The 12,946-nt window shown below is 37.5% G+C and overlaps 1 protein-coding gene across 1 annotated transcript in view; it reads right to left on the bottom strand.

The window, feature by feature from the left end:
- Positions 1-12,946, bottom strand: part of LOC127427968 (uncharacterized) — a 75,243-nt gene that overhangs the window by 22,849 nt on the left and 39,448 nt on the right. The gene's annotated exons all lie outside the window — the stretch shown is intronic.

Below are 12,946 nucleotides of genomic sequence, written 5' to 3'. Positions count from 1 at the left end.
TCTTGTTATCAGACAGTATTATCCTAAGGCAAACCAGCTCTGTTTAGTAAATGTGTTATCACTTTTATGTATTAATACCAATTCATTATTTCTAGCTGAGCCAGAATGTTTCATTACTGAGGGTGTGTAATTGTAAAAGAGCTCTTTGTCGTCAAGATAAAAATGAAAACTGTAAATAGCTAGGATCTCCTAAACTGCTTTGACTCACACTGGATGGTAGTTTCAGAGACAATGCAATAAATAAAATAGTTCATTTTCATGGTGCTCATGCCATTTGTTTTGCTTTTCAGTGCCACATACTCTAAAAGTTCTGCTTGAACACTATGCCAATCTTTTTCTGGATCATCTACTCAATCTTTGTCCAATTAACTGGATGTCCCATAAATGTTGTCTTGTGGTGATACCTATTCTATACAGTGGCCCCAAAAAGTATTTGTGCACTTAAGCCACACTTAAAAATGTATGAATGTCTTTGCATTACATTAGATAACAAATTGTCAAACAAAGTGGCTTTTTAAAAAAATATAGCATAAACTTAACTTACTTTCTCAAGCAAAACTTTTCACAAAAAGTAAGTTTGTTTGGTTTGAAATGGAAGAAATTGATATATTGTTCAAAATTGAGACATAGGGTCCTATTTCAAGAGCACTATGCCTTAAGCGCAGTGCTTTTCGATACGTCATATGCGCAAAGTCAGTAGGCATGACAATGAAGTTTTGATATTTTTATGCAAGTCTAGGCACAAACGGGTTGGTGAAATTGTGCGCACAAAGTGCAAATGGGCTGGGTCAAGTGCATTTATTTAATTTAATTCTAGAGTTCAGGTTCTTCTCCGATTATTGCACTTTGCGTCCTATTATATACAGTATTTCATTTCCTGTCAAGCAATGTCAATATAAATGAAGACAGCCCATTCATGAGAATTTGGTAGTGTGCTGTAAATGGGCTTGTGATGAGGAGGAGGGTGGGGCCGGGCCATGAGTGCACATGCCCAGGCCACAATCGGGCTAATCAGCCAAGGAGAGGAATGAAGACGAGCTGGATGCGGCAGTTCGGGAGAGAGAGAGCCATACACAGCTGCCGTGTGTGTGTTTATGTTTGTGTCTTTTTGTTTAAGTTTTCATTAAATATTACTTTGATGGTTTGTTCGGTTCCTGGCTCCTCCTTTCCCATTTTAACATTTGCCGCCTGCGCTGCTCCAGACCACGATGTATGTGTTGTATGTTCTCTTTTGGCCTCTATGGGACGTTGGCACATCCGTGTCTCACCTGCTTGAAATATGCTTTGCTCCTCTCCCATTGTTCATTGTTTTGTAATGTAGATTTGTTATTTCTCTCTTGAATGTTTTGTGTTTAATTTCTGTACAGCATTGTTGTGCTTTGGAAAGGCACTATACAAACTTAACTTATTATTATTAATCGTATTTATCTACTGACACACAAATCATGGCTAGCATTAAAAGTGATCGATAGCTCTTTGATTTCATCTTCTGTTGGAATCCCCAAGCTACAAATGCACAAACTGATTTTAGACTTGGTGCTGAGATTAGATGTTTTTCTCAAATGTCTTACGAAAATAGCAAATTGCGCTTTGTGCATCTCCATTAACATGCAATACACCCACAGTTTGCGCACATACACCCGCAGATAGCACAAACACTACAACCTACAACCACTTGCACTTTGCGCTGACAAGAAATTTCAATAAGACTTAGCGTATGTCATCATGCTTAGCGCTGCGCCAAGCGCAATCACGAAAATAGAGCCTGTAATGTCTGTCATTCTTCAAAAAGGTAGACCTTCATCGTCCCTGACCCCAAACTGTGAGTCAGGCCCTCCGGAGGCTGGAAATCCCTAACGGACTTGTCTGGGCTCATAGCTCACATGCTAATTCGGAAGAGCTTCCGCTATGTCCCTTATTGAATCCACTGGCTTATTTATCGTTACTGACACCACCACAGCTATTCATGTAGATCATGTAGTACACAGTAAAGGGGTTTTTCACCGATATTTTCCCCAGAGTGCCAAGGATGCTCACCACTTCTACAATGTTATTGGTGGCTGTATCCCAAATTCTGTGATCCTTTCAGATCAGTTCAGAGTTTTTGATCTGTCGTTTACAAATGTAATGCAGTAGACCTGTTTCAGAACTTAAAGGTGCCCTCTTGTCCAGTATAGGTCCGAAATGGGAAGCTCCATAGTGCTCTCGTCATGGTAACCCAAGCCTCCATCCCTGGCAGGATTAGGAGGCTGTGCAGTTGGCTGTCAGGTTAAAATTTGATGGATGATCACTGATGGTTCAGGGAGCACAATAGGGCCTCTGTGGCTCTCTAGGCTGCAGGGGAGCAGCGTGTCAGAGTCATTCACCCCAGACCTGCCCTGAGCCTACTGTAAGAAGAAACGGAGGATGGCAGGGTGACAGGTCCAAGCAACCACACATGCACATAAACACACACATTCAAACACACAAACACACACAAAACACCTCCCAGAATCTCTTCCTGAAGAGGAAAGTACTTTCTCAGCATTTTAGTTAAGAGGTCAGGTTGCTATGAAATAACACGGTTGGCTTGCTCGAAGGGGATATTGTCTGCTTAAGAAAGGTTTAAATATTTTGTGTGTTATCCACAGCATATAAATGTATCTAACATATAACCAATTTATTAGTGGTGCTTGTTAAAATGACTGTAACTATTGCTTATACTGAATGCTAGGGATTTGTTGTAAACATAATAAACATTGGTGTGTGACTCATCCTGGACTGTTTGTGCAATGGACATCTTACCTGTAATGAAAAAAAAAAAAAAATTACAATATTTTATTAAAACACGGCTTTAAAAACAATAACCGCATTGTCTTTCAGCTTTATGTCACTCTTTCTGTAATGAAAAAAGTTTAAAAAAATACATTGAAAACGGAATTTGTGCAGACTAATTAAAAGTTACAATCTTCAATGAAAAATAATCAGAATTACATTTTTGTCACTAGACCTACTATAAACATTCTGTATAAAAATACATAAACCATTTCAATTATATACTTATTGAAAAAAAAAAAGTAGAATAAATAGAAAAGTGACACTGCTTGCAGGAGCAGTGTTTAGGAATATTCCAGGTTCAGTATAAGTTAAAAGCAATCAACAGCATTTGTGGCATAATGTTGATTACCAAAAAAAAAAAAAACAAACAACAAAAAAAAAAAAAACGCGATGTCTCGTACTTAAAAAAAAAATCAAAAGTTTCAAAAGTATACTCACAAGTTGTGAACAATTTACATTTTAACATGATTTTAGTGTGATAAAACCTCTTACTATCCATTTCTGTGTAAAGTTGTAACTAATTTTACTTCTTTGCCATGACGACATAACGCTGTGGACCCTAAAACAATGGCTAAAACAACTATTTAAACAACTTTACAGCTCAAATAATACACAAGTTTTAACAGAAGAATTAATGTTAGTGCTTTAATAAGATTATAAGCTTCACATTTCTGCCTCTAAACCCTCCAAACATTGGCCACATTCACTTCATTTGTAGGTGCCTCGCTGTAACCTCGATTTTTGCTTTTTTTTTAAAGAAAAACCAAGTCAGTTTTTTTTTATTAACATTATGTCACAAATGTTGTCAATGGAGCTTAATTTGTATTGAACCCAGAATATTCCTTTAATATAAAACGATAATTCTGTCATCGTTTACCCTCAAGAGAAGCCGTTCCAAAATAGTATGACATTTTTATCCACGGAACACAAGGATGAGGGATGAATTGATCATGATTGTGACTGTCAGACTCCAAAAGCACATAAAACCACAATTAAAGCCGTCAATTTCACTCGTGCTCTATATTTCAAGTCTTCTGAAGCCATGTGATAGTGTTGTGTGAGGAACATACAGTACCACAATTTAAGTCTTAATTCACTGAAAATCTGAATATTTGAATCTGGCACACACCTGAGAATGTTTTTGTTAATATAAGCACAGCAGAGTGAGCGTAATTGACTGCATATACGTAGACAGCAAAAGAGAAGAAGATAGAACAAACTTCATTGGTTCTTGCATATATTGTCACCGTGGCAAATTTGAGTGTGTGAAAGTGAACAAGATTTGAGAACGGGGCAGTCTTCCACACCCCCACACTTTGAGAACCACAGTGATAAAAATGGGGTTTGGTATATAAATAATTTTACTGCCATATCAATGTGTGATTTAAATCTTTCATATTTATGTGATCATTATTAATTTCATAAAGGTGATAACTCTATCAATGAAGAGTCCAAAGGGTGGGGAAAATTTCCAACTTGACACTTTACCCTCTGAAAGAATGGGTCACCCAAAAAGGAAAATTTTGTCACCTTTGTGTCATTCAAAACCCGTATGACTTTCTTTATTATGTGGAACACAAAAGGTGATGTTTTAATGAATATCTCAATCCGTCTTTTCAATACAATGGCAGTTGATGGTGACTTACTTTAAAGCTTAAAAAAGGATGCAAAAGTAGCCCATCTTACCCTGCGTCATATTCCAAGTCTTCCCAAGGTATACAGTAGATTTTGTTGAGAAACAACCTGAAATTTGAGTTATTTTTCAAATGAAAATCTTGACGTCCATTGCACGTTCATGAGCACTATGAGAGAAGCTTGTTCATGTTGGAACGAGTGTCACGCAAGAACTTGCATTGTTTTTATGTTCAGTATTCCTTAAAACATTTCCTTTTGTGTTCCTCAGAAGAAAGAAAGTAATACGGGCTTGGAACATCATTAGGGTGAGAATTTTCATTTTTGTGTGAACAATTCCTTTAAACCCAGTGAGCCTTTACTGAGTAAACATGTTACTTTACATATGCTGGCTTCTCATTTTTAACTTGGACAGTCTCTCTCTCTTTATGAAAACACTAGTCACCATGTCACATTTTCAGATGAGTGAGTCAGTTTTACATGGTAGGCTAATTGTCTTACTGTCCTACAGTGAGGCCGATTTGTTTGCGGTCTCTTGGAGAGAGAAATTTACTAACAGTGAGTAGAGTGCCTCTGAGGGGTGAGGCAGTCATGGTGCACAGAGAGCCAGGATCATTCCTGTGACTTAACATGACACCACTTGCACTAAGACACAGACAGCTGCACACGCACATGCTTTCCATTCTGTTTGTTGTAAAGGATTATAACCTGATAAAAGAGCCCAGTGACTATAGTATTGTAAGGCCCTGTCCACTACTGTTTCTCTCTGACTTTAAAGCCTCCACTGAGGGCCATACAGACACAGTACAACATAGGAAAACTTTATTAAAACTATGTACACTCAGTGACATCAAGCAGAACTATAGTAATTCATTCTTTTACATCAAAAATTAATTTATGACCTGATATAATACACACACAAAAAAAAAAATAATACGGAAAGGATTTTCAGAAATATTTTACTACTGAATGTCGCAATTGACTAATCGAAATCAAGTATTCCAAAGTCCAGAGCACATAAAATAAATAAATAAAAATCACTAGGTTCGAATTGATGCAACAATAGATATAAAGCCTACTTTTCAAAATGAAGACAAAAAGTATAAGGACACTTTCTGGTTGTCAAATGTTGGTGGAACATGTCCATAGTTAAAGGGACCTTAGTTCTAACCAAAAATGAAAATTCTCTCATTATTTTCTCACCCTCATGACATCCTAGATGCGATATGATAGGTGTGGGTTAGAAACAGATCATTATTTAAGTCCTTTTTTACTATAAATCTCCACTTTCACTTCCACATTCTTCTTCATTTGTTTTTTGCCCGTTCACTTTCTTTGTGCATATCGCCAGCTACTGGTTGGGGCTGGTCAAAGGTGGAGATTTAAGACAGGCTGGCCAAGGGACATACAGACAAACAGACACTTGCCCAGTTTCTAGGGCTTCTATTGGCACTTATTTGATGAGGTATACTTAGAGGCCATAACAGAGGTGCTTTAAAAATGAAAGTCTCCTAGAAAAACACCCCTGTTGAGACTTGAACCTGTCGCAGGGCCAATTCAGCACCCCAACCCAGAGGATCCAAGCATCTGTTCCAGTCACATACTTTCCTGAAAGCAATAACGAAGGCCTTAATATCTTTCTAGGGCTTGAGAGCCAAATATGAGCGAAGAGTGAACATTCCATGGTTAATGCAGCCACGTTCTGGGCATTTCTCAACAAGAAGCCAATTGCCCCCCATCTCCTCCTCCCTTTCTGCCAGCTGTCTTGCAATGTGCTGCTGCTTGTCAGTGAGGAGAAGTGGCGCACTGTTTTCAGTGACAGGGCAGCACACCATTTCGCCTTGCACCTAAGACCCACTCAAATAGACTGATATCATCTGTCTGTTTGAGGATCTACCTAATCCCCCATGATAAACCTGTGTTTCTGGCGTGCAAGCTGGTAGTCAGGGACACTTGAACTTGGGATAATTGTGACTTTACGTAGGTGAAACTGTATTATGAAAATGGTCAGTTCTACCAAAACATTGTAAATCACTTCCACTCAACCTCAGCAACATCACTTCTCAATTTACTTTCTCAAAACGCCACCTTCAAATCTTAAATTAAAGACCTACTTTTTTCACAGCATTTCAAGTCCACCTCAAGCTGTTTATTTTTTTTTTTTTTACATATACATTATGTAATAATCTATGATGTGATTTTCTTGTAAAGCGACCTTGAGCTTTTGAAAAGGCGCTATACAAACTAAACATATTATTTAATTTGTGTATTAATAATACACACATATTATTATTATTATTATAAACACAGAGACGATGTGTAACAGTGAAAATTGTCCATGTAGCGCATGTTCTAGAATGTTCTAGAATGTTCTAGAATAACATTCCGCAGATTCATTGGTGGTTTTATGTGCTTTTGGAGCCTGAAAGTCACATTCACTATTCTGTCATACCAGGGGTGTCGCTAGACTTCAGTGTCATCCGGGGCTTAGCCCACAGGCCATATTATAATATAAAAATAAGAAGAATCCTTCCTTCCATGACTTAAAAAATGACCACCCTACCTGTCAAATAATAATTATATTAAGTGCAATACTGACACCAGTTCAGAACTTTATATAAGCAAACATATGGCGCACAATAAACGGATCAAACACGTTTGAATTTAAATTGCGGAGGATCAAAGAGAGAATTACAATTTATAGGCTCATTGTTCATTCTGCAGAAATTAACGTTACAATAAAATCAAAGTAATTTAACAATTTAAATTTGCAATTGTCATTTATCATAATATTTTGAGAATAAAGTAAAAAATAACAAGAAGAAAGTCAAAGCATTATGAGATTAAAGTTGTAATATTTTGAGAATAAATCGAAAGGAAAGTAACATCAAAGTGATATGGTTGACAACAGCAAAGTGGAGCATCTGGGTCCTTACATACAACAGCACTAACCAGGGCGATAACTTGTCTATGCAACCGAGCTGAATTTGTGGGATGTTTTTGCAAGCTTTCTGTTCATGAACGAGGTGTGCAGTAGTACAGGAGTTTTCAACATGTGGGCGCCTGTCAAGGGAGGCACGAGATATAGGCTCACACTCAGGTGAATCGAAAAATTATTGGAACTGCTGTCCATATCAAGATATTGTATGTGGTAACATCCCCTCAGTTACAGTATTGTTTAGAGAGGAAAACCCAATAACAATGCCGAGTGGCACTGCTTGAATCTGTCAGGTTCCTTCTCCTGAATACATTAAATTTCCTACATAATCACTGCAGTCCAAATACTAATAACTCTGTGCTGAGAAGCCAAAAGACCAAGGATTTCTTTATTGCTAAATCCTATCCTAAATTATGATTTAACTACGTCCTCCACATCCATCTCTTGCATTAACGAAGCTGCTGGCTCGGCATCCGTTCCATCGTTGTGATAATGACGCTCTGTTTAGCCTAATATTGAGACTTTTTTTCTCTTATATTTCTACTTTATTCACAAAATATACTACTTTATTCTCACAATGCTAAGACTTTATCCACAACTCTATTCTCAAATTATTACGACTTTAATCTCATAAAACTACAAATTTATTCTCATAATTTTTACTTTATTCGCAAAATATTACGACTTTATTATCAAAATCGTAATTATTATAATATTTTATTTAACGTGGCAATAAAATGCCATGGGATCACCGAGTAATGTTAAAAATAACTTTAATTTGTATAAACGCATCTCAAAACACATGCGTTTGGTTTTCATGACTGTTAGGCTATCAAACATGATTCCAGGTTGTTTTTACAAAGCAAAGTTTCAACGCTTGATTAATGGTAAAAGAGTGTTTTTTCCCCCTTTGCTCTGGTGTGCAGACTTAAGTACAATAATTTGACAAGTTCACTGTCATTCGATTTTAAACCATTTAAAAATCAAGGCACCCCAAAGAGGCTATTTAATTCCACACACATGACATGGAAATGTGAACCAGCATGGGCAGAGCACATATACAGGCAGTCATTTTTGTTTTACTTTAATGTGAGATTTTATCATTTTAAGACCTACAGTATGTATTATGCTATTTAAGCTTATAGCTATGCTCACTGTGCTGTATTTTGAGTTGTGTTTGAGGAAATTCCTTTGCTATAAACATACTTTATTCCCGCCTATCGATTTCCGACTAAACCCGAATAACCGAACAAGTTGACTGGCGCATGCATTAAAATCTACTTGGTGTGTGGATTGTTAAAAACAAATGATGATTAGAAATGAGGCTTATAGATTATATATTTAGAAATGAGGCTTGCATAATAAAACCTCAGTGCCTCTGATACAGAAAAGCTGCACCCCGTGAGAGAAAATAGAAAGCTCCCACAGGAGGCGTTCGTAACGATTTGTCTGATGAACCTGAGCACGAACAGCAGGTAAAAGTCAAAGTGCAAACTGTCAGTTAATGCAAGTTGGGCTCACTGATTGGAATTAATTTACATTTGAAGCCAGAATTGAAGCCTGCCTTATTGCTTTTGTACCCTGATATAATTAACATTCCTTTTTTTTTTCTCATAAAAAAAATAAAAAATAATAAAAAAAACATTCGCTATTAACAAAAGATTTGGGGCTTCAGCCCTCTCAGCCAGGGTCTAGCTACACCGCTGTGACATACCTCATCCTCGTGTTCCAAAGATGAAAAATGTCGTACAGATTTGATAAGACTTGAGGAATTATTTCTTCCTATACTTTTTTCAAAATTTTTTCAAAATTAAATAACTTGCTTTATCTGTGAAAGTATGTAAAGGTTTCTTTTCATATTACAAATCGCTTTTACGTTTTCAATACATTCCCTGTAACTACCTGACCCGACTGGTCTTACAGTGAAATCAGAACAGTAGGTTGACTTCTCTTTGGCTAAAATCGGTCTGTGCTTACTGGAATGCCCCCAGTGGCCAAAGCAGTAAGTGTTATGGGTGTATGTGCACATGTGAGCTCCATATTCCGGGTAAAATGTCCACTGAGGTGTACCAAAAGCAAGTTGTTTTCAGCTGTACAGGCTGTAATAAAGCAAAGAGGAATGCATATTTTATAAACTGTACTCCCCAACCCAAACCCCAAACCTAAACCTACTGTAACCATCACCATTAATGGAGTAAAAATGTAATGTTAGATGGAAACATGCAACCTCTGCATCACATTCATCACTGATAATAGAAACTCAATTATATCCTGGTTTCAGCATGGGATCCGAACCCGAATCTCTCATGCTGTTGATGCAACATGCTTCCGGACACAGCACAAGGGATGGTAAACACACTGGAGCCTATGCAAACATGTCTGATAGGAGATGGCACTTGTCGGTGAGTCGGCATAATGTGTCCGATCCTAAGGTACTGGAACTCTCGGAAACAACATGCCGATTTCCCTGTGACCATGTTGACCTGACTCCATTCTATTATGTAACCTCCACCTTTCACAATCCAACAGTGGAAATAATCAAGTCCTGCTCTATTTTTTCCCCTCATTGAATATCCTGTTTCACTCAGAAATAGGTCTCGATTGCAAAATTAAAATGGGTTGTGGGCATTTACAATCGACTTGTACACAAATCAATACCTTAACAAAAATCACGAGTTTATGGCAAATTTACCCATGAGCTTTGCGGCAAACTTGTGGAAAATTGTTCTTTGTTGCCAAAGGTTTGCTGCAGGTTCACCACTAACAGTGAAGGGCAGCAAACTGCGGTGAATCATAAGCTCAACTGCATGTTAAAATAACAAGTGGCAAATTTGTGGCAAGTTTGCCATGAACTCTCGATTTTTGTAAGGTAAGCACAAGAGTTAGAGGTAACATAAAAGTATAAAGCATGGATGACCTGTGCAATTGTCCAAGTGAAGATAGAAAAAGTATCACAGTGTTTGCACATTAACATAGAATGTTAAAAACAGAACTATAATGTCAAGAAACCAGCTTCAGTATGTCTTAGGAAATTAACTTCAATTCAGCTACTTCCTAAAGGAATAAAGTATATACAGATTATTCCTTTCACCTTTTTGATCAGAAGTGTTATCCATACTTTCAACCTCAATTTTTCAGGGATGCATTATTTCCAAAAGCCATGTGTCTTAAATTAGCATGCATTCTACAATAGTATCAACTACATGCGGAAAACTATTAATCACCTCCTTAAACTGTGGCAGTGTGACTTTGGCTTCTCATGGGTCATTTAAATAGAGCAGACAAGCCGTTAACGATACATCACTTTCTAAGAGCACATCATGCTGAGTGTCCATGTGGGATGCTGGTGGAAACACCTCCTAACAACAGCTGACAAACCCATTAAACACCATAATATGCCGCATTATCCTTCAAGAGACATAATGCTGAAAAAAGCACTTCGGCATTTCCATGTTTTTTAGGCCTATTACTGCTAGAAGTGCATCACCTCTGCTTCCTGTGAATTGTTTTCAGTTCTGGGCAAGATCAAAATTTCAATAAAATACTTTTATTCCACATAAAAAGGTGCGTCTTCCATTAATGTCTTTTTGAATTCCACTTGATTGTCACTCACAGACCTGCATTGTTGCGTCAATGCCATGATGAATATTCAGGAACAGATCTAGGAATAGCATCCTTTAAATACTGTTTTTCCCACTCCAGTTTGTGGACCTAAAATTAGTCCTTGGTATTTGGAATCAAGATTTCAAAGACATTTAGCCCCCTCATTTCAGGTTACAAAAGATATTTTTCATTCTCAGCAGTTAATGATGATCATTCCACGGATGGATGTATTGAAATCAAAAACTTTTGCATTCAAACATTTGTGATCATTTCTACTTGCCTATGGCAACCATTTGAAAAGGCAGGGTAGGGCTTGGATGGGACTGCATTCAAATGTTTTTGTGGAAACTATGCCGGCAACTATCCTAATTTTGTTTGTCATCCATATCTGGATTCCACTTTGGACGTTAAGGAAAGCTGAGCCCCAGCCCAGGCTTTATTGGCAGAGTAAAAATATAGCCTACTAGCTTCTCTGCTCAATTCCCAATGTTTATATCCGACCCCAAGCTCCAATGACCTTCTCCTGTGTCATCAGGAGCACAAATATAGTGCTTCAGTTTCTGGAGCGACCAAATAGTTAGACAACATCGAAGACAGGGTGAGAATGCAGATACAGTTACTCTAACTCAAAGAGACGTAAACAGAATCTAGTGTAAACATAAGCCTGACTTGAATGCCAATGAAGGAAAATGACACAGATACCATGCATATTCCTGACTTCAATGGCTTGATGAACAAAGACAGGTTCCAGTCAAGACGGCTTCCTAAATAAACTTAATACAACCGCTGGGTTGTAGGAGCCGCTGGCTAGAATGGCATGTTGCCGAGTGTTTTTGTGGGGCGTTGGGATGACACAGAATGACAGTTATGTTGTAGTTGTGCTGACATGTCTGTGGCATGTTCAAGCCTTCAGAGCGGCATCGGATGTGTCACTGCTCTGACACTAAACTGTTTTTTCCAGTCTTTTTTGGATCAGTTTGTTTTAAATAACCCACAAAGCCCTGAGAGATTTGTGGTGCTGATGCAACACAATAGCAAAACCAACCTTACAATGACCCTCTGATTTTTACAATTTTATATATATATATATATATATATATATATATATATATATATATATATATATATATATATATATATTTATACGTATATATATATAATATATTAATAATTGTGTAGCTTGTTTGCATGGCCTCCTAAAAAACAGCGTACACCTGCCGAAGCTAGTTTGCTGGATTTAGCTGGTTTCCCAGACTGGTCAGACTGGTCTGTTGGCTCAGTGCCATCTTGGCCAGCTTAAACCAGCTAAGACCAGCAAGCCATCTGGTTTGCCTGTTTTATTTCATCAGGGTTTGATGGATCTACGTACATTTTTGCACTGTTGCACTTCCATGGTGCACATATTTTATAATTGGTACAATATTGATTTATTTATATTCCAAGAAATTTAAAGTAAATGTCAGATTATTTTAATTGATCCTGGCAAAGCTACACCTACACTTCAGGCTTCATGTATATGTTCTGTCAGTGATTTAAAATGAGTGAACTGAAATTACATGGTGTTTGTTTGATATAGAGTTATATATCTGTAATGCTCCATATCAACATTATATTTGGTCCTTTATTGAGTTCTTGAAGAATTATATCAGAGCATTTTTTATTGAGCAGTACAAAATGGTAATTAGCAATAAAGTAATGTGTTTTGGCAATAAACTGAGGTGGTCTGAAGAGAGAGTTTGTGACCATAGTTGGAGAATGGCAGGCAGGTGGCCAGGCAAGGCCTGTCATGAGGAAGAGTGAAGCTGACAGCTGGCCCTGTCAAACAATGACTTATTCTTCACCATCCACTGCCCAGCATTGTAAGACGTGTGTGTGCTAGTTGTATGAATACTGTTGTACAGTATGAATGTGTGTGCAAGTCTTTATGTACTGCATGTAAGTTTGTATAATAGTGTG

The sequence above is a fragment of the Myxocyprinus asiaticus genome, chromosome 37, assembly GCF_019703515.2.
Source record: "Myxocyprinus asiaticus isolate MX2 ecotype Aquarium Trade chromosome 37, UBuf_Myxa_2, whole genome shotgun sequence".
In the NCBI taxonomy this organism is placed as follows: domain Eukaryota; kingdom Metazoa; phylum Chordata; class Actinopteri; order Cypriniformes; family Catostomidae; genus Myxocyprinus; species Myxocyprinus asiaticus.
Note: the sequence above shows the minus strand (reverse complement) of the source record. Positions and strands in the feature narration are given on the sequence as shown.